At 48.0% G+C, this 19,736-nt stretch overlaps 1 protein-coding gene across 5 annotated transcripts in view; it reads left to right on the forward strand.

Moving 5' to 3' along the window:
* WDR45B (WD repeat domain 45B) overlaps nt 1-19,736 on the forward strand; it is an 830,957-nt gene that overhangs the window by 656,518 nt on the left and 154,703 nt on the right. The window lies entirely within an intron of this gene.

Below are 19,736 nucleotides of genomic sequence, written 5' to 3' on the forward strand. Positions count from 1 at the left end.
GTGGGACACTTCTGAGTCCCATAGGCCTTTCAGATTCGGTATTTTACCACCCAATCCAATTGGGTGGTAAAATACCGAATTCAGGTGTGCATGCACATGTGTGCATGCACACCTATGCCATGTGACAGACAGAAATGCCCTTAGGGCATGTCTGTGTGCCACATGGCACACATGCCTGTATTCGGGGTTCTAGAGGGTGTCAAAGTGACACCCCCTGCACCCTTGCTGCAATCGGTATTTACCGAATCGGTAAATACCGATTCGGTAATGCCCATTGATTCCTATGGGCTTCAATGCCCATAGGAATCAATGGGCATTACCGAATCGGTATTTACAGAATCGGTAAATACCGAATCTCAACTATTCGGTATTTACCGATTCTGAAATACCTACATCACCCCTCCCTCCATTTTACCACTTCTTAAATACCGAATCGGTATGATTCGGTATTTAAGAAGTGGTAAAACTAAATTACCTACATCGGGCCCTAGATTTTTTTTTTTTTTTATGTTCTTATATAGCGCTCGAATCACCGGGAAGCATCTCGGCACTTGCCTTGGGAACCCGTCCTGGTTTTTCCCTGTGAGATAGCCCCTACAGGGCATCCACAAGGTGAAAGCCAGGCATCCCGCCGCGGGGGGCCATTGTGGAGATTAAGCAAGCTTAATGCCCAGAGTTGCAGAGTGTGAACCCATGATTAGGGCAGGCACCGAAGCGAGAATTATCGAGTCCGTGGACATTTGAGCTCAAGACCCTGCCGCATCGGGAATTGAACCCTGGTCCCGAGTCTGACCTCTGCTTCAGGGTATGCCTGCTCTAACCAGTGAGCCACACTTCTCCACCTAACCAGTGAGCCACACTTCTCCACCTAACCAGTGAGCCACACTTCTCCACTTCTCTAGATCTTAGAATCAATTGAACGTAACACAGTTAAAGGGAGCTGAATCGGGAGCATGCCGAGGACATAAAGAAAACGAGAAAGAGTAACCATTTTCACGGTTTGAACCATGCCCCACATTGAGAGACCCAATGCCTTCCATTTTTCAAAACCACGTTGCATTTGAGCAATGAGGGTATTGAGATTATCCATATCATGCCCTCTAGACCTTTGTTCACTAGTATGCCTAAATATTTGAGATGAGAAGATTTCCATTGAAAGGGAAAACCTTGAATGGCTGCTATTGTGGTCCCGTTCGAGATGGGTAGTGCTTCGCTTTTGTTCCAATTAATTTTGTAACCAGAAAGCGAGAAATCACCTATTATTTTTAACACAGATGGTAAAGAGGTGGAGAGATCTGTGAGTGTAAGAAGAATAGAAAACAAAATAAGGAGTACCACCCACGTGGAATTGTCAGTTCCTAATGGGGTGCAGGCTGATGCAAAAAAGGGGGGGACTCTCCTTTTGTTAAGAAACCCCTCACTCACCACCTAGTGGTGACATGCTTCATCATCGGGGTCCACCCTAATGACCTAGCGTCATCAGGGTGTGCTACAACACCTGATTACAGTGGAGCTGGTTGTGATTGAGGATGCGTGAAAGAAAAAAGTATGTGTGTTAAAAATTGTCCTGGTTTAACTTAGGAAAATAAAGTTTTGTTTATAAGCAACTGGACAATGTTAAAATCAAAAGTGCGAGATAAAGTGAGGGTAATTATGAGCCCATGTATCTCAATGTGTTGTCAGGTCTACATGTTTCAACCATGAAGGTGGAGGTTCACCAGGTTTTCTTCAGGACCGATGTCCAGAGGGTGGGAGGTATGCGTCCCCTAAAAGGCGCACCCTGTCCTACCTTCTGGGACCACAATAAGTGACAAAAATATGTCTGTGGTATGTGCTTAAACCCGGTTGGGTAAGCGCGAAAAATCAAAATACATGAAAAGGAAATTAGGGACTATTATCAGATAATTGTTCTATGTACAAGCCTGTAACGTCGTGCAGTGTCTCACATTCGTGTCTGCATGCTGTTGATCCCATTAGGATTGGTACCATTCGCCAGTATATCGGTACTGCTTCTCAGTGCAGTGATGTGAAGGTGCCTGAGCTGTATTAAAAGCGGTATATTGCTTACCGCAACTTGCACACATCGCTGGTTCTACGTGTGTCAATATCTAATAAATACACGCGGCTATCATTCAGTTTATGTGGCGTGCTAAAATCTCGCATGTCATTTGTGCGGGCGAAATAATTATTAACGTGCAAGTGCTGCCATACTCAACATGTCTCACTCATTCTGGACTCACAAACAAAAAACATTTAAGACATACAAGGGTATTGGCTTACTCGTATTAGGGTATTGGGATACCTCATAGGGCGGGGAGAGGTTATCCTCGTAGAAAGAACGTATTCTGAAACAAAGGAGGGTAGAGTGTTTCATGAATAGCGTGCGAATAGACAAAAGGGTTGAAAAAACGGGGCTGGAAAAAGGCGGGACCGGGCGCAAGGGTCTGTGCGGCCCAGCGGTCCCTAGACAATGGTTACTTACAGTTCAGTAGCGAGGTCAATGGCCGTGTACCTACTGCGGTCCTCCGCCCTGTAGCAGTGAGAACGGGGCTCGGGCCGGTTTGTAAGTGTTCTGCTTCCGCAGTGGGCGGGGCTGAATGCCGGTCACGTGGGCTGGCGCTGCAAGCGTCACTGTCAGAGTATTGCAGACGGTGGCTCTGGATGTTCAAAAGGCCTTGGAATGTAGGGGTTCGATTCCCGCTAAGGGAGTCGGCGGGGGCTAGATTAACAATTAGAAAATGATACTGCCTGCTGGGTTCAAAATTGTAGAACCGAGCAGCATGGGACATGGTTTGAAATTTTATACTGATAATTGCCTAATGCTGGTTGGATTAATGGGGAAATTAATGCTGATAAATGCCAAATGATTAAAGGAGTGGTTGGATTGCACTACAGTCAGGGACAGACATGGTAGAGCCCTGGAAGGTTAGGCTATTATGAAATAGTTGGTTGGTGATGTGACGGGACCCTTTTTGGTGGTCCTAAGTCAGGGGTTGTAGATATGGGCAAATACTGTCAGGAAAGGCTATCTGGACCAGGGGGTGGTTCAGAGAGTTAGATTCTCGTGTCATTTGAGAATCGAGTGCCATGGAATGTTATCATTGAGCCCTGTTCTGTGGGTCGACAATCTGTAAACCCAACGTTGTTCTTTTTCATAAAGGAGCCGCTGGATATTAGGTCCAGATGAGACTTGCTCAATGATGGTCCATCTCATGTCGTTGGGTGTGTGTTGAGCCTCGAGAAAGTGGTCAGTTAGTTTGGTCGCAGTTTTCTTGCACCGTATGGTGCTGCGGTGCTCACAGGTACGTTGTTTTACTTTTCGAGTCGTCATGCCGACGTAGGATTTCCCGCAGGCACATTTGATCAGGTACACTACATTGGCACTATTACAGTTCGTGTGTGCACGTTGTTCCCACACTTTTCCTTCCTCTAAGTTCAGTGCCTTAGTGTTCTCTGTCAAGTGACAGACACTACAGTCTCCGCATTTGAAGTGTCCTGTTACAGGAGGTAGGTTCCATATTGTGGTGATGCTCGGGTTCAGGTCGACAGAATTCATTTTTGGTCTGGTGGAGACTAGGCTGTTTTTCAAATTAGGTGCCTTTTTGTAAGAAAACAGTGGCTTGTCCCAAGTGAATGCACCTGTGTTCACTATTGACCAGTGTTTGTTGATACACTTGCTCACTTGGTTAGAAATGGTGTTGTATGTTGTGACACAGGTGAGTGGTATTTGGTCGTTTTCCACTGTTTTTTCTTTGAGGAGCCCCTCTCTCGGGTTGATTCCTAGCCCTCTTTTGGCACTTTTCGATGATCTTGGTGGGGTACCCACGTTGCTTGAGTTTGCTGGTTAGGTCCCGGGCTTGAGCCTTGTAGTCAGATAAGTTGCTGCAGTTTCTCCGGAGTCTTAAATATTGCCCGTAGGGTAGATTTTCTCTAAGAGGACGCGGGTGGAAACTCTCATATCTGAGTAGATTGTTTTTGGCAGTTGGTTTGAAGTGAGTTTTAGATGTTAGGTCGTTGCCCTCTTTTGAAATTTCTAGGTCCAGGAACACAATGTGTTGTTTGTCATAGCAATGGGTGAATTTCAAATGTGGGTCGCAGGAGTTTACCCATCTGATAAACTCTTTGAGTCTTGCTTCTGGTCCTTGCCAGATGGCTAGGACGTCGTCGATGTAGCGTCGCCAGAATTTTATGTGGTCGATGAAGGGGTTAGTCTCAGCTCGGATAAATTTCTCTTCGAAGTCATGCACATATAATCCGGCCACGCTTGGGGCAAAAACACTGCCCATGGAGGTCCCGCCGATTTGGAGAAACAGAGATCCCTCATATTCAAAGTAGTTCCTTTTCAGTGCTAGAGTGGCGCATTGAAGAATGAAAGATGCTGGTGTCTGGTGTTCCCAGTTATTATTCTCTAGGACCGATTTTAGTACATTGATGGTGGCATCCTGTGGTATGCTGGTATACAGACTTTCTATGTCAAGACTGAGTAAGATGGTTTCCTCGTCAACTTTGAGATCCTTGAGGAGTACCAGCAGGTCTTTCGTGTCTTTCAGGTATGTGGGTGTGGATTGTACAATGGTTTTTAAGAAGAAGTCACAGTACCTAGAAAGTGGTTCCAAAAGTGACCCTATCCCTGACACTATTGGCCTGCCAGGGGGAGGAATTTTTCCTTTGTGCATTTTGGGCACTATATAGAAGTAAGGAATTTTTCCTTCCGTTTTGCTGAGATAATCAGCTTCCTGTTTCGAGATGTTGCCTGTTGCTTCAGCTGTCTCTACTAGTAGGAGGATTTCTGCTTTCAGATCTTCTGTGGGGTCTCTGGGTAACGGTTGGTAGTTCCTTGCGTCCTCAAGCAATCTCCTACACTCAGTGTTGTAGTCAGTTTTATTCATAATGACCAGGCCTCCTCCTTTGTCTGCCGGCTTGATTATAATGGTGTTGTCTGTTTTCAGGATCAGGATGGCATTTTGTTCTGCTCTGCTATTGTTTTGAAACTGTTTGTTTTCTCTCATCCGTTCAATGTCATTGAAAACTGCCTGTTCGAATGTGTTGATCTCGACAGGGATGGTGTGAGGAGGGGGTATGAATGTGGACTTTATTCTTAATCCTGTTTCATTCGGTTTCCCTTCTGTCTCTTGGCTGGGGTGTTTCTCAAAAAATGCTTTTAATTTCAATTTTCGGAAGAAGGCGGGCAGCTCGCAATGCAGCTTGAACTTATCGAGTCTTGTTGTGGGTACAAAGCCCAAACCTTTGTTAAGGACTTTGTTTTCGATGTCAGTTAGGGCTCTTGATGATAGGTTGGTCACTAGCTCCTCATGTTGCTGGGGCCCGCTTTGTTCGTTCCCGCTCTGCTCCTGGTGTTGTTGCCCACTGGGTCTTCCTCCTCCCAGTGGACATTGTTCCCGGGTTTTTTTCTTCCCCTTCCGCGCCTGCCTCTGTTCGAAAAAGGAGGACGGAATTGATGTGGTTGGAAAAATTGGGGTTGGAAAGGTGGTTGCCATCCATACATCGGGAATGCTTGGTCTGGTATGAAAGGTGTAGGGAATGGAGGTTGGCCGTATTGTGGCCATTGATATTGTCCTCTGAATCCACCTCGTTGTCTTTGTTTTTGGTTGCTGCTTCCAGACCCTCCGCTGTTGTGTGAGCTGTTGGAGCTATTGCTAGATGCATCCGAGTCGGGATCTGGACCTGGTGTCGTTTTATAATCTGCTTCTGAGTAAGGGTATGCCTTGACGAACGAGAAACGTTTTAGGTCTTTTTGGAATTTTTGGACCTTTTGCTGGGTGAGATTTTCCCGGTATTCGTTGATCTCTTTATTAAGATCATCTAGTTTCTTTTTGTATCCCGTTATGGTCGTCTTAATTTGGGCTTCCGTGACTTGTATATCTATCTGTATTTTTTCTGACAGACGCAGTGCGGTTTTGAGGATCAGCATGATCCAATCATGCGTGCAATGCCATGCAATGCGATCCCAGTCCCTTCTAAATTCATGATCATCTAGAAAAATACGCGGAGCATTGGTGACCAATAGTCCCTTTGGTGCCATTTGGTTAGTTACATATTCTTTTAGAATTGTGCCATGGAGTATTGTCCTAATACGGTTTCTTTTCATCTCTGTCAATTTGTCCCAGTCCGATGTCTGGGCGATTGTATTGCTTATATTGGCGTCTGCAAAAGCTGAAAGGTTGCCCATGATGGAGTCTATTTCTTCCGTCGAGTAAGTGAGGCCTTGGTTGTCTGCCATGTTTAATCAGTGTGCCCTGGAATTGGGTGAGCTGGTGAGACAGGCTTGGCTGTTAAGTGTCAGCTCTCACAGCTGTGCGCTGCCAGGACATGAAAAACAGAGGGGAGAGCAAGGTATTTGGTTCACAAGGTGAACTGGGGAATACTCCTATACCCCGGGGTATATCAATAGAAAACAAAATAAGGAGTACCACCCACGTGGAATTGTCAGTTCCTAATGGGGTGCAGGCTGATGCAAAAAGGGGGGGGGGCTCTCCTTTTGTTAAGAAACCCCTCACTCACCACCTAGTGGTGACATGCTTCATCATCGGGGTCCACCCTAATGACCTAGCGTCATCAGGGTGTGCTACAACACCTGATTACAGTGGAGCTGGTTGTGAGTGAGGATGCGTGAAAGAAAAAAGTATGTGTGTTAAAAATTGTCCTGGTTTAACTTAGGAAAATAGGGTTTTATTTATAAGCAACTGGACAATGTTAAAATCAAAAGTGCGAGATAAAGTGAGGGTAATTATGAGCCCATGTATCTCAATGTGTTGTCAGGTCTACATGTTTCAACCATGAAGGTGGAGGTTCACCAGGTTTTCTTCAGGACCGATGTCCAGAGGGTGGGAGGTAGGCGTCCCCTAAAAGGCGCACCCTGTCCTACCTTCTGGGACCACAATAAGTGACAAAAATATGTCTGTGGTATGTGCTTAAACCCGGTTGGGTAAGCGCAAAAAATCAAAATACCTGAAAAGGAAATTAGGGACTATTATCAGATAATTGTTCTATGTACAAGCCTGTAACGTCGTGCAGTGTCTCACATTCGTGTCTGCATGCTGTTGATCCCATTAGGATTGGTACCATTCGCCAGTATATCGGGACTGCTTCTCAGTGCAGTGATGTGAAGGTGCCTGAGCTGTATTAAAAGCGGTATATTGCTTACCGCAACTTGCACACATCGCTGGTTCTACGTGTGTCAATATCTAATAAATACACGCGGCTATCATTCAGTTTATGTGGCGTGCTAAAATCTCGCATGTCATTTGTGCGGGCGAAATAATTATTAACGTGCAAGTGCTGCCATACTCAACATGTCTCACTCATTCTGGACTCACAAACAAAAAACATTTAAGACATACAAGGGTATTGGCTTACTCGTATTAGGGTATTGGGATACCTCATAGGGCGGGGAGAGGTTATCCTCGTAGAAAGAACGTATTCTGAAACAAAGGAGGGTAGATTGTTTCATGAATAGCGTGCGAATAGACAAAAGGGTTGAAAAAACGGGGCTGGAAAAAGGCGGGACCGGGCGCAAGGGTCTGTGCGGCCCAGCGGTCCCTAGACAATGGTTACTTACAGTTCAGTAGCGAGGTCAATGGCCGTGTACCTACTGCGGTCCTCCGCCCTGTAGCAGTGAGAACGGGGCTCGGGCCGGTTTGTAAGTGTTCTGCTTCCGCAGTGGGCGGGGCTGAATGCCGGTCACGTGGGCCGGCGCTGCAAGCGTCACTGTCAGAGTATTGCAGACGGTGGCTCTGGATGTTCAAAAGGCCTTGCAATGTAGGGGTTCGATTCCCGCTAAGGGAGTCGGCGGGGGCTAGATTAAAAATTAGAAAATGATACTGCCTGCTGGGCATTGCACGCATGATTGGATCATGCTGATCCTCAAAACCGCACTGCGTCTGTCAGAAAAAATACAGATAGATATACAAGTCACGGAAGCCCAAATTAAGACGACCATAACGGGATACAAAAAAAAACTAGATGATCTTAATAAAGAGATCAACGAATACCGGGAAAATCTCACCCAGCAAAAGGTCCAAAAATTCCAAAAAGACCTAAAACGTTTCTCGTTCGTCAAGGCATACCCTTACTCAGAAGCAGATTATAAAACAACACCAGGTCCAGATCCCGACTCGGATGCATCTAGCAATAGCTCCAACAGCTCACACAACAGCGGAGGGTCTGGAAGCAGCAACCAAAAACAAAGACAACGAGGTGGATTCAGAGGACAATATCAATGGCCACATTACGGCCAACCTCCATTCCCTACACCTTTCATACCAGACCAAGCATTCCCGATGTATGGATGGCAACCACCTTTCCAACCCCAATTTTTCCAACCACATCAATTCCGTCCTCCTTTTTCGAACAGAGGCAGGCGCGGAAGGGGAAGAAAAAAACCCGGGAACAATGTCCACTGGGAGGAGGAAGACCCAGTGGGCAACAACACCAGGAGCAGAGCGGGAACGAACAAAGCGGGCCCCAGCAACATGAGGAGCTAGTGACCAACCTATCATCAAGAGCCCTAACTGACATCGAAAACAAAGTCCTTAACAAAGGTTTGGGCTTTGTACCCACAACACGACTCGATAAGTTCAAGCTGCATTGCGAGCTGTCCGCCTTCTTCCGAAAATTGAAATTAAAAGCATTTTTTGAGAAACACCCCAGCCAAGAGACAGAAGGGAAACCGAATGAAACAGGATTAAGAATAAAGTCCACATTCATACCCCCTCCTCACACCATCCCTGTCGAGATCAACACATTCGAACAGGCAGTTTTCAATGACATTGAACGGATGAGAGAAAACAAACAGTTTCAAAACAATAGCAGAGCAGAACAAAATGCCATCCTGAACCTGAAAACAGACAACACCATTATAATCAAGCCGGCAGACAAAGGAGGAGGCCTGGTCATTATGAATAAAACTGACTACAACACTGAGTGTAGGAGATTGCTTGAGGACGCAAGGAACTACCAACCGTTACCCAGAGACCCCACAGAAGATCTGAAAGCAGAAATCCTCCTACTAGTAGAGACAGCTGAAGCAACAGGCAACATCTCGAAACAGGAAGCTGATTATCTCAGCAAAACGGAAGGAAAAATTCCTTACTTCTATATAGTGCCCAAAATGCACAAAGGAAAAATTCCTCCCCCTGGCAGGCCAATAGTGTCAGGGATAGGGTCACTTTTGGAACCACTTTCTAGGTACTGTGACTTCTTCTTAAAAACCATTGTACAATCCACACCCACATACCTGAAAGACACGAAAGACCTGCTGGTACTCCTCAAGGAGATCAAAGTTGACGAGGAAACCATCTTACTCAGTCTTGACATAGAAAGTCTGTATACCAGCATACCACAGGATGCCACCATCAATGTACTAACATCGGTCCTAGAGAATAATAACTGGGAACACCAGACACCAGCATCTTTCATTCTTCAATGCGCCACTCTAGCACTGAAAAGGAACTACTTTGAATATGAGGGATCTCTGTTTCTCCAAATCGGCGGGACCTCCATGGGCAGTGTTTTTGCCCCAAGCGTGGCCGGATTATATGTGCATGACTTCGAAGAGAAATTTATCCGAGCTGAGACTAACCCCTTCATCGACCACATAAAATTCTGGCGACGCTACATCGACGACGTCCTTGCCATCTGGCAAGGACCAGAAGCAAGACTCAAAGAGTTTATCAGATGGGTAAACTCCTGCGACCCACATTTGAAATTCACCCATTGCTATGACAAACAACACATTGTGTTCCTGGACCTAGAAATTTCAAAAGAGGGCAACGACCTAACATCTAAAACTCACTTCAAACCAACTGCCAAAAACAATCTACTCAGATATGAGAGTTTCCACCCGCGTCCTCTTAGAGAAAATCTACCCTACGGGCAATATTTAAGTCTCCGGAGAAACTGCAGCAACTTATCTGACTACAAGGCTCAAGCCCGGGACCTAACCAGCAAACTCAAGCAACGTGGGTACCCCACCAAGATCATCGAAAAGTGCCAAAAGAGGGCTAGGAATCAACCGAGAGAGGGGCTCCTCGAAGAAAAAACAGTGGAAAACGACCAAATACCACTCACCTGTGTCACAACATACAACACCATTTCTAACCAAGTGAGCAAGTGTATCAACAAACACTGGTCAATAGTGAACACAGGTGCATTCACTTGGGACAAGCCACTGTTTTCTTACAAAAAGGCACCTAGTTTGAAAATCAGCCTAGTCTCAACCAGACCAAAAATGAATTCTGTCGACCTGAACCCGAGCATCACCACAATATGGAACCTACCTCCTGTAACAGGACACTTCAAATGCGGAGACTGTAGTGTCTGTCACTTGACAGAGAACACTAAGACACTGAACTTAGAGGAAGGAAAAGTGTGGGAACAACGTGCACACACGAACTGTAATAGTGCCAATGTAGTGTACCTGATCAAATGTGCCTGCGGGAAATCCTACGTCGGCATGACGACTCGAAAAGTAAAACAACGTATCTGTGAGCACCGCAGCACCATACGGTGCAAGAAAACTGCGACCAAACTAACTGACCACTTTCTCGAGGCTCAACACACACCCAATGACATGAGATGGACCATCATTGAGCAAGTCTCATCTGGACCTAATATCCAGCGGCTCCTTTATGAAAAAGAACAACGTTGGGTTTACAGATTGTCGACCCACAGAACAGGGCTCAATGATAACATTCCATGGCACTCGATTCTCAAATGACACGAGAATCTAACTCTCTGAACCACCCCCTGGTCCAGATATCCTTTCCTGACACTATTTGCCCATATCTACAACCCCTGACTTAGGACCACCAAAAAGGGTCCCGTCACATCACCAACCAACTATTTCATAATAGCCTAACCTTCCAGGGCTCTACCATGTCTGTCCCTGACTGTAGTGCAATCCAACCACTCCTTTAATCATTTGGCATTTATCAGCATTAATTTCCCCATTAATCCAACCAGCATTTGGCAATTATCAGTATAAAATTTCCAACCATGTCCCATGCTGCTCGGTTCTACAATTTTGAACCCAGCAGGCAGTATCATTTTCTAATTTTTAATCTAGCCCCCGCCGACTCCCTTAGCGGGAATCGAACCCCTACATTGCAAGGCCTTTTGAACATCCAGAGCCACCGTCTGCAATACTCTGACAGTGACGCTTGCAGCGCCAGCCCACGTGACCGGCATTCAGCCCCGCCCACTGCGGAAGCAGAACACTTACAAACCGGCCCCGAGGCCCGTTCTCACTGCTACAGGGCGGAGGACCGCAGTAGGTACACGGCCATTGACCTCGCTACTGAACTGTAAGTAACCATTGTCTAGGGACCGCTGGGCCGCACAGACACTTGCGCCCGGTCCCGCCTTTTTCCAGCCCCGTTTTTCAACCCTTTTGTCTATTCGCGCACTATTCATGAAACAATCTACCCTCCTTTGTTTCAGAATACGTTCTTTCTACGAGGATAACCTCTCCCCGCCCTATGAGGTATCCCAATACCCTAATACGAGTAAGCCAATACCCTTGTATGTCTTAAATGTTTTTTGTTTGTGAGTCCAGAATGAGTGAGACATGTTGAGTATGGCAGCACTTGCACGTTAATAATTATTTCGCCCGCACAAATGACATGCGAGATTTTAGCACGCCACATAAACTGAATGATAGCCGCGTGTATTTATTAGATATTGACACACGTAGAACCAGCGATGTGTGCAAGTTGCGGTAAGCAATATACCGCTTTTAATACAGCTCAGGCACCTTCACATCACTGCACTGAGAAGCAGTACCGATATACTGGCGAATGGTACCAATCCTAATGGGATCAACAGCATGCAGACACGAATGTGAGACACTGCACGACGTTACAGGCTTGTACATAGAACAATTATCTGATAATAGTCCCTAATTTCCTTTTCAGGTATTTTGATTTTTCGCGCTTACCCAACCGGGTTTAAGCACTTACCACAGACATATTTTTGTCACTTATTGTGGTCCCAGAAGGTAGGACAGGGTGCGCCTTTTAGGGGATGCATACCTCCCACCCTCTGGACATCGGTCCTGAAGAAAACCTGATGAACCTCCACCTTCATGGTTGAAACATGTAGACCTGACAACACATTGAGATATATGGGCTCATAATTACCCTCACTTTATCTCGCACTTTTGATTTTAACATTGTCCAGTTGCTTATAAATAAAACTTTATTTTCCTAAGTTAAACCAGGACAATTTTTAACACACATACTTTTTTCTTTCACGCATCCTCACTCACAACCAGCTCCACTGTAATCAGGTGTTGTAGCACACCCTGATGACGCTAGGTCATTAGGGTGGACCCCGATGATGAAGCATGTCACCACTAGGTGGTGAGTGAGGGGTTTCTTAACAAAAGGAGAGTCCCCCCCCCCTTTTTGCATCAGCCTGCACCCCATTAGGAACTGACAATTCCACGTGGGTGGTACTCCTTATTTTGTTTTCTATTGATATACCCCGGGGTATAGGAGTATTCCCCAGTTCACCTTGTGAACCAAATACCTTGCTCTCCCCTCTGTTTTTCAAGTGTAAGAAGAATATCATCTGCGTAGAGATACATTTTGGATCCACCTGTCGGAAGAGAAATGCCCTTAATATAAGTAGATTGTCTTAAGGAGGCAGCTAACGCTTCCATGGCTAGAAGAAAGAGTAACGGCGAGAGGGGGCAACCCTAACGAGTACCTCAATTGATAGAGAATGGATCTTAGATAAATCCCCCACAATTTACCTGTGCCGAGAGTTTTTTGTACAACAAGCGTATTTTGTTTATGAATTGGTCTCCCAGGCCATTTTTTGGAACACCCTAAAAATATAATCCCATTCAATCCGATCAAATGCCTTTTCAATCAATCAATCAATCAATCATAGAATTTGTATAGCGCGCTACTCACCCGTAAGGGTCTCAAGGCGCTGAGGGGGAGGGGTCGCTACTGCTCGAACAGCCAGATCTTGAGTAGTTTCCTGAAGGAGAGGTGATCCTGGGTCAGCCGTAGGTGAGTGGGGAGGAAGTTCCATGTCTTGGCTGCCAGGTAGGAGAATGATCTTCCTCCGACGTGGATTTCCGAATTCTTGGGACGGAGGCGAGGGCGAGGCTGGCAGATCGGAGCTGGAGGGTGGGTGTGTAGAAAGTGAGGCGGCTGTTGAGGTACTTCGGGCCCAAGCCGTGGAGAGCCTTGTGTGCGTGGGTGAGGAGTCTGAACGTGATCCTCTTGTTGACGGGGAGCCAGTGCAGGTCTTTCAGGTGGGCGGAGATGTGGCTGCGGCGCGGGATGTCCAGGATGAGTCGTGCTGAGGCGTTCTGGATGCGCTGGAGTCTTTTCTGGAGTTTGGCTGTGGTTCCAGCGTAGAGGGTGTTCCCGTAGTCCAGACGGCTGGTGACGAGGGCCTGGGTGACCGTCTTCCTGGTTTCGGTGGGGATCCATCGGAAGATCTTTCGGAGCATGCGCCGGGTGTTGAAGCAGGATGATGAGACTGCGTTCACTTGCTTGGTTATCGTGAGGGAGGAGTCCAGGATGACGCCCAGGTTGCGTGCGTGGTCCATTGGTTTGAGTGCGCTGCCCAGGGCAGGTGGCCACCAGGAGTCGTCCCAGGCGGAGGGCGATGATCCCAGGATGAGGACTTCCGTCTTGTCTGAGTTCAGTTTCAGGCGGCTGTTCTTCATCCACTCGGCGACGTCTTTCATCCCTTCATGCAGGCTGGTTCTGGCGGTGGCGGGGTCGTTGGTGAGGGAGAGGATCAGCTGGGTGTCGTCGGCGTAGGAGATGATGTTGAGGTTGTGTTTGAGTGCGATGGCTGCGACAGGGCTCATGTAGACGTTGAAGAGGGTTGGGCTGAGTGATGATTCTTGTGGTACGCCACAGATGACTACTGTGGCCTCTGATCTGAACGGGGGGAGGCGGACTCTCTGGGTTCTTCCGGCGAGGAACGAGATGATCCACTCCAGTGCCTTCTCTTGGACTCCGATGTTGCTGAGGCGCTGCACTAGGGTGCGGTGGCAGACCTGGAGGATGAGGGCCGCTGTTTCCCCGTTGTCGAGTAGGGATCTGATTTCATCAGTGGCTGCGATGAGGGCGGTCTCTGTGCTGTGGTTGGCTCGGAAACCGGACTGCGAGGGGTCGAGGGATCTGTTCGTCTCGAGGAAGGCGACAAGCTGTCTGTTGACGGTCTTCTCGATGACTTTGGCAGGAAAAGGGAGGAGCGAGATGGGGCGGTAGTTCTCGAGGTCGGTGGGGTCTGCTGTAGGTTTCTTCAGGAGGGCGCTGAGCTCGACGTGCTTCCAGATCTCCGGGAATGTGGCGGTGTGTAAGGAGGTGTTGATGATGTCCCGGAGTTTGGGTGCGATGATGGAGTCGGCCTTGTTGAAGACGTGGTGGGGGCAGGGGTCGGTAGGTGATCCGGAGTGGATGGTGTTCATCGTGCGGGTGGTTTCTTCGGTGCTGACCGGGGTCCAGGCGCAGAGGGCGGTGGTGAGGGGCGTTGGTTCGGTGGTTGGGTGCGTGGTAGGTGCGCCGAAGCTGTTGTGTATATCGGCGATCTTGCGGTGGAAGAACGAGGCGAGTGAGTCGCAGAGGTCTTGCGAGGGGGTGATGTCGTTTCCGGCGCTGGGGTTGGAGGGCCCTTTGACGATGCTGAAGAGTTCCTTGCTGTTATGGGCGTTGTTGTCCAGTCGTTCTGTGAATGCTGTCTTCTTGGTGGTGCGGATCAGCTGGTGGTGTTTGCGGGTGGCGTGCTTGAGGGCAGTCATGGATCGAGGATGAAGAGTACCTGAAAGCAGAGGGGACAGAGTCTGGGTCACTAGCCAGTGACCAGGAAGGAACCAGGCGATGTCGGGATGCGATCAGGTGCTGTTGTGCCGCTTCAAGCGACAAGGCCAAAGCGTCATCAGGAAGATTCTTGCATATAGTGTGTAGGCAAGAGTGCGAAGATGGTTTCTAAAGTACCGCCACGGAACACATCCTAGTTGGGTACAGTGTGTAGGAGAGTAGGGTCTGCTATCCTATGGTCACCCCATTTCTTGCTTTTTGCTTCACCGGTTTTCGACTTAATGTGGCTGTTAATCAGACCCACAGCCCTGCTGTTCTCTCTCTAAATTTCACACCATGTACTTTAGGTACATCACCAATTGGGATTTGGGTCACTCTTATGAGTCCCTGTACAGTGTACTATAGGTACCCAGGGCAGAGGTGCACCCAAGGCCTACCAGGGGCTGCAGCATATCTTTTGCCACCCCTGGCTGGCCATCCAAACTGACACAACTTGCTGATCACTCAGCTGGGGCAAGGTTGTGTAATCACCCCTTGCTTAGATATAGTATTCCTATGTCTAACCCTATATCTGGACACATATGCACCTATAAGTCACTCCTATGGCAGGCCTTAACAATCCTGAAAGCAGAGTGCTTGGTTTTATGTGAGCTGGTGCTCTAGTATGAGCTGAGCCTGTCTGCAGCTTTCGGAACCATGTCCTTATAGCTGTTCTAGGATATTGCCATACCATATACTCTTAAGTGCATTATAATCCTCGCGGTTATTGCTAACTTTGGTTTGGCTTTATCAAAACATGTCGTGTAAGGTGTCATACGCTTTGGAATACTACCCCCTCGCCTGTTGTGGCGACGGGGGTAGCATTCCACCCTTCTAGAGGGAGAAGACCTGTTACTTCCATTAATCCCGGTTAAAGTTAACCAGAGCCTCAGCATCACAAAATGGATGCTGCTGCCACAGACACAAGTCTGACCTCCTGCTGCTGGGAGCCCTTCCAGCGAGGGAGGCTTGGACAATAGGTTTCCTGTCACAGGGAGGTGCTAGCACCACCCCAGACAGGAGATAGTGGATTGGGGCAGGGAGGGCTGAATGAAATGAGACACTGCCTGGGGCACACAAGGTGTCCCATGCATAGTCCAGTTCAAACCGGTGCTGGGGCACTCCAGCCCCAGCTCTGGCGCGAAACTGGACAAAGGGAAAGGGGAGTAACCACCCCCTTCCTGGGTCCCACCCATAGGAGGGACCTAGCAGGTAATCCAGCCCCTAGATTTGGAATAATGGTAGGAGCTGAGTCCCAAGACTTTAGATCATCCTGACTGAAACTTTGATACGAAACTCTGGACCCTTCGACATCCTACTCGACGTAGAAGACTGAAGAATCTCCCTTGTGGTCAAGGAGTGACCACCCTGTGCAAGCAGGCACCATCAAGCGCTCAACGGTTTGCTTTGTCGTTGCTCCCGCCGGAGCTTGAACACAGAGCCTGACAAGACCCGGACTTCCAGACTTCCTTTGACCCGATCCACAGCCACAGCAAAGCTGAGATCCGTGGAGGCGACGCGAGACGTGGGACTGGCCATCTTGGAAAGCCAGCGAATTGCTTTCCGTGCAACTTCTGAGGCACCCTCGAAGTTGTGCATTGGGGATTGAGAAGCCCCAGCCCCGGGCACCAACTGCACCGAAGATCACCTCTCCACACTCACCGAGTGCTGCGTGGGGCCCTTTTGCCTTTTCCTGCTCGACGCGTCTGTCCGGTCACTTGCCCGTTGGCTAGTGGCCTCTGTGACGACGAAATCTACAATTTACACCGCTGGTCTGGTTGCTCCAGACTGGCCCTTGCTTCCCTGCGAAGGAGAAGCCCCTCAGTCCTTGCAGGCCTGAGTAAGAAGCCATCTTCGATTCCTGCGTGGGTTGCATTTGCCAAGGTCTGTTGATTCCGAATCGAGAACCGACACCGCCATCAGCGAGAGCCTTCGTGGGACAGTCAGAGCCCAGCTCTTGGTCGTCGTCGACACCTCCTGGTCTACGTGGCAGCGGAGACAAGCTTCATGACAGCACCTGACCGCATCCCGACATCGCCTGGTTCCTTCCTGGTTCCTTCCTGGTCACTGGCTAGTGACCCAGACTCTGTCCCCTCTGCTTTCAGGTACTCTTCATCCTCGATCCACCCTTGGATCCAACCGGACTCTTCTCTCCTGGTCGCCTGCAGCATCTTTTCTCCAAGGCTCCATAGAACTCCACGACGAAACCCGACACACTTTGACACCTATGCACCCGCTTCCTGTGGGTGAGGTAACGCGAGTACTGCTGTGCTCCAGTGTAGGTTTACTCTCCTAGTATCCTAGTTTTAAGTGGTTTAGTTCTAGTCCAGTCGGAAGACTCCTAGCTCTTTAACTTTCTAACTTTACGCACCCATTGACTTCTATTGGTGCACGCGTGTGCATTTAGACACTGCACCCGCATCCTGTGGGCCTCCTGCTCCCTAACTACTGTTAGTCCAGTGCAGCCCCAGCGATATCCCAAGGCCCAAGGCCCAGGGCCCTAGGCCTTTCCAATTTTCCTGACGTGGTACTTATACCACTATTTTTGTATATGGTTTAACGGGCAACCAGGGCCTATCCATATTGTGCAACTTATTGTATGTTATATTAAGTTCCTTGTTATACGCTTGTGCTTCTGTGCTCATAAAGAGTACAGGGGGTTGTTTAGAAATAAATACATATATATTTTGAATATATAACCTGTGTGGTGTCCTTTCATTTGGTATTAAAAGATTTGCATATGGTAAAACAGCTGGCTTCACATGCCCCTTTGAGTTTAGCCTAAGACTGCTTTTGTCCATGCTACCACTAGGATAGCTGGTCTATAAGGTTGACTTTACAACCATCACCATAAGGGTTGTTTGGACTGGTGCAAGGTGCTCACTAGAATAGTGAACATCATATACCAGGCCAACTTCTCACACAGTGTATGAGAGATGGGATAACCTTCCGCAAGCGAGAGGCCACAATGCTGACACAATGCGTTTTAAACAAGTAAGGGGGCACTGTATGGAGAGAATATTCACAGGTATTGAGTACAGGAAAAAGATTGTTGAGGAAGCACAGATGGCACAAAAGTAAACTAAAGAGGCGACCTCATTTGAAAAAACAAATAGATAAAAAAAATACAGTACCACACAAAATCAAATTTTTTACTTTCAGATGTGGAATTTATCACATCACGTTACTATCCTATTCAACCATAGAATTAGAATTTTTGCACATTTACAATACCTGCAAACTGGTATTTGCCAGGTATGTTTGTCATACTTAGGCATTCAGAATACACCTGCTTGATGAATCTTGAAGGAAAAGGTTTGTGAAATATGTAGTGAAAATGTTAAAACTTTTACAATTCCTTATTTGCAATTTTCAAGTGTTCAACGTTCGCAAACCACCAAACAGATTATGCTGGGCGCTCCAGAAACAGAGGGCTTTGTAAGGTTTGTGGCCATGGTGACATGCTTGAAAGTACATACTTTGACAATTCTGCAGGACTTGCCAAAAGAGTACATTTTTAATAAATCTTGAAAGACCAGGATCATGAACACAAAACTTTTGGCATATTGATAGGCCTCATTTCTCAGATCATTTGCACTTCTTGGATATTCTTGGAAGAGGGAAGGGTCCCCAGCTCTTGGAAAAGAGCGATGGTGATCCCCCTCCTAAAAAAAACTGGGTCTTGACACCGAGGTTTTGGCGAATTACAGGCCAATCTCGCTTTTACCTGCACTGGCGAAGATCACCGAAAAATACGCCCACGGAGTCCTGTCGGGCTTTTTGGAGGCTAACCATCTGCTCCACTCATCTCAATCGGGTTTCCGTCCTAATTTTAGTACGGAAACGGCTCTGTTGGAGGTGACTGAGATTATCAGGGAGACTCTGGATGTCGGCGGTAGGGCCATGCTGGTCATGTTAGATCTGTCGGCGGCGTTCGACACCATCCCCCATAAGGCGCTTTTAGCGAGGCTTTATGACATCGGCCTCAGGGGGACGGTGCTCAGGTGGTTCACCTCTTTCCTGGAAGATCGCCGCCAGACGGTCTGGGTTTCCCAGAGCTCCGCCGAGATGCCGCCACTGGGAGTTGGGGTTCCACAGGGTTCTGTGTTGAGCCCCACGCTATTTAACATCTTTATGTCCCCTTTGGCGGCCTTGGTGGAGGCCTGTGGGGCCCAGATCGTCTCCTATGCCGACGACACACAACTCCTCTTCACTTGCGGGAAAGATCAAGAGTTTGATGGAGAGAGAATCCGGGACTGCCTGGCGTTGGTCTTCGACTGGTTCCAACGGAACAGTCTGAGGGCCAACTCGGGCAAGTCTGAGATTTTATTTTTTGGCTGTGTCGTCGAGCCTGATTGGCAGCATTGGTGGCCGTCTGACATGAATCCTCCTGCTCAGTCCTCCCAGGTTGCTAAAAATCTGGGTGTCAAGCTAGATAATCAGCTGGCGTTGCGAACTCACATCCTTGGTCTGGCTGGTACCTGCTACGGAATCCTGAAGATGCTTCGCAAATTTTTGCCCCTGTTGTCGGAGGAACACAGGAGGATTACCGTTCAGGCTCTTATCGGCTCTAGGCTGGATTATGTAAACGCCCTCTTTCTTGGCCTTCCAGATTATCTGGTTCAGCGCCTTCAGGTGGTGCAGAACTCTGCTGCCCGGGCAATTTTTGGTCTTGGCAGACGTGCCCGTGCCTCAGGGTTGCTCCAGAAGCTTCATTGGCTCCCTATTAGGAAGCGGATTCTGTTTAAATCCTTGACCCTGATGCACAAAGCTTTGCATGGATCAGGGGCGGGATATTTACAGCGGAGACTGAACTTCTATCATCCAGTTCGCTCTCTCCGTTCGGAATCCCTTTTTAAAGCGGTGGTTCCACGGGTGAGGAAGGCG

This window comes from Lissotriton helveticus, chromosome 7 (assembly GCF_964261635.1).
Source record: "Lissotriton helveticus chromosome 7, aLisHel1.1, whole genome shotgun sequence".
NCBI classification, from domain to species: domain Eukaryota; kingdom Metazoa; phylum Chordata; class Amphibia; order Caudata; family Salamandridae; genus Lissotriton; species Lissotriton helveticus.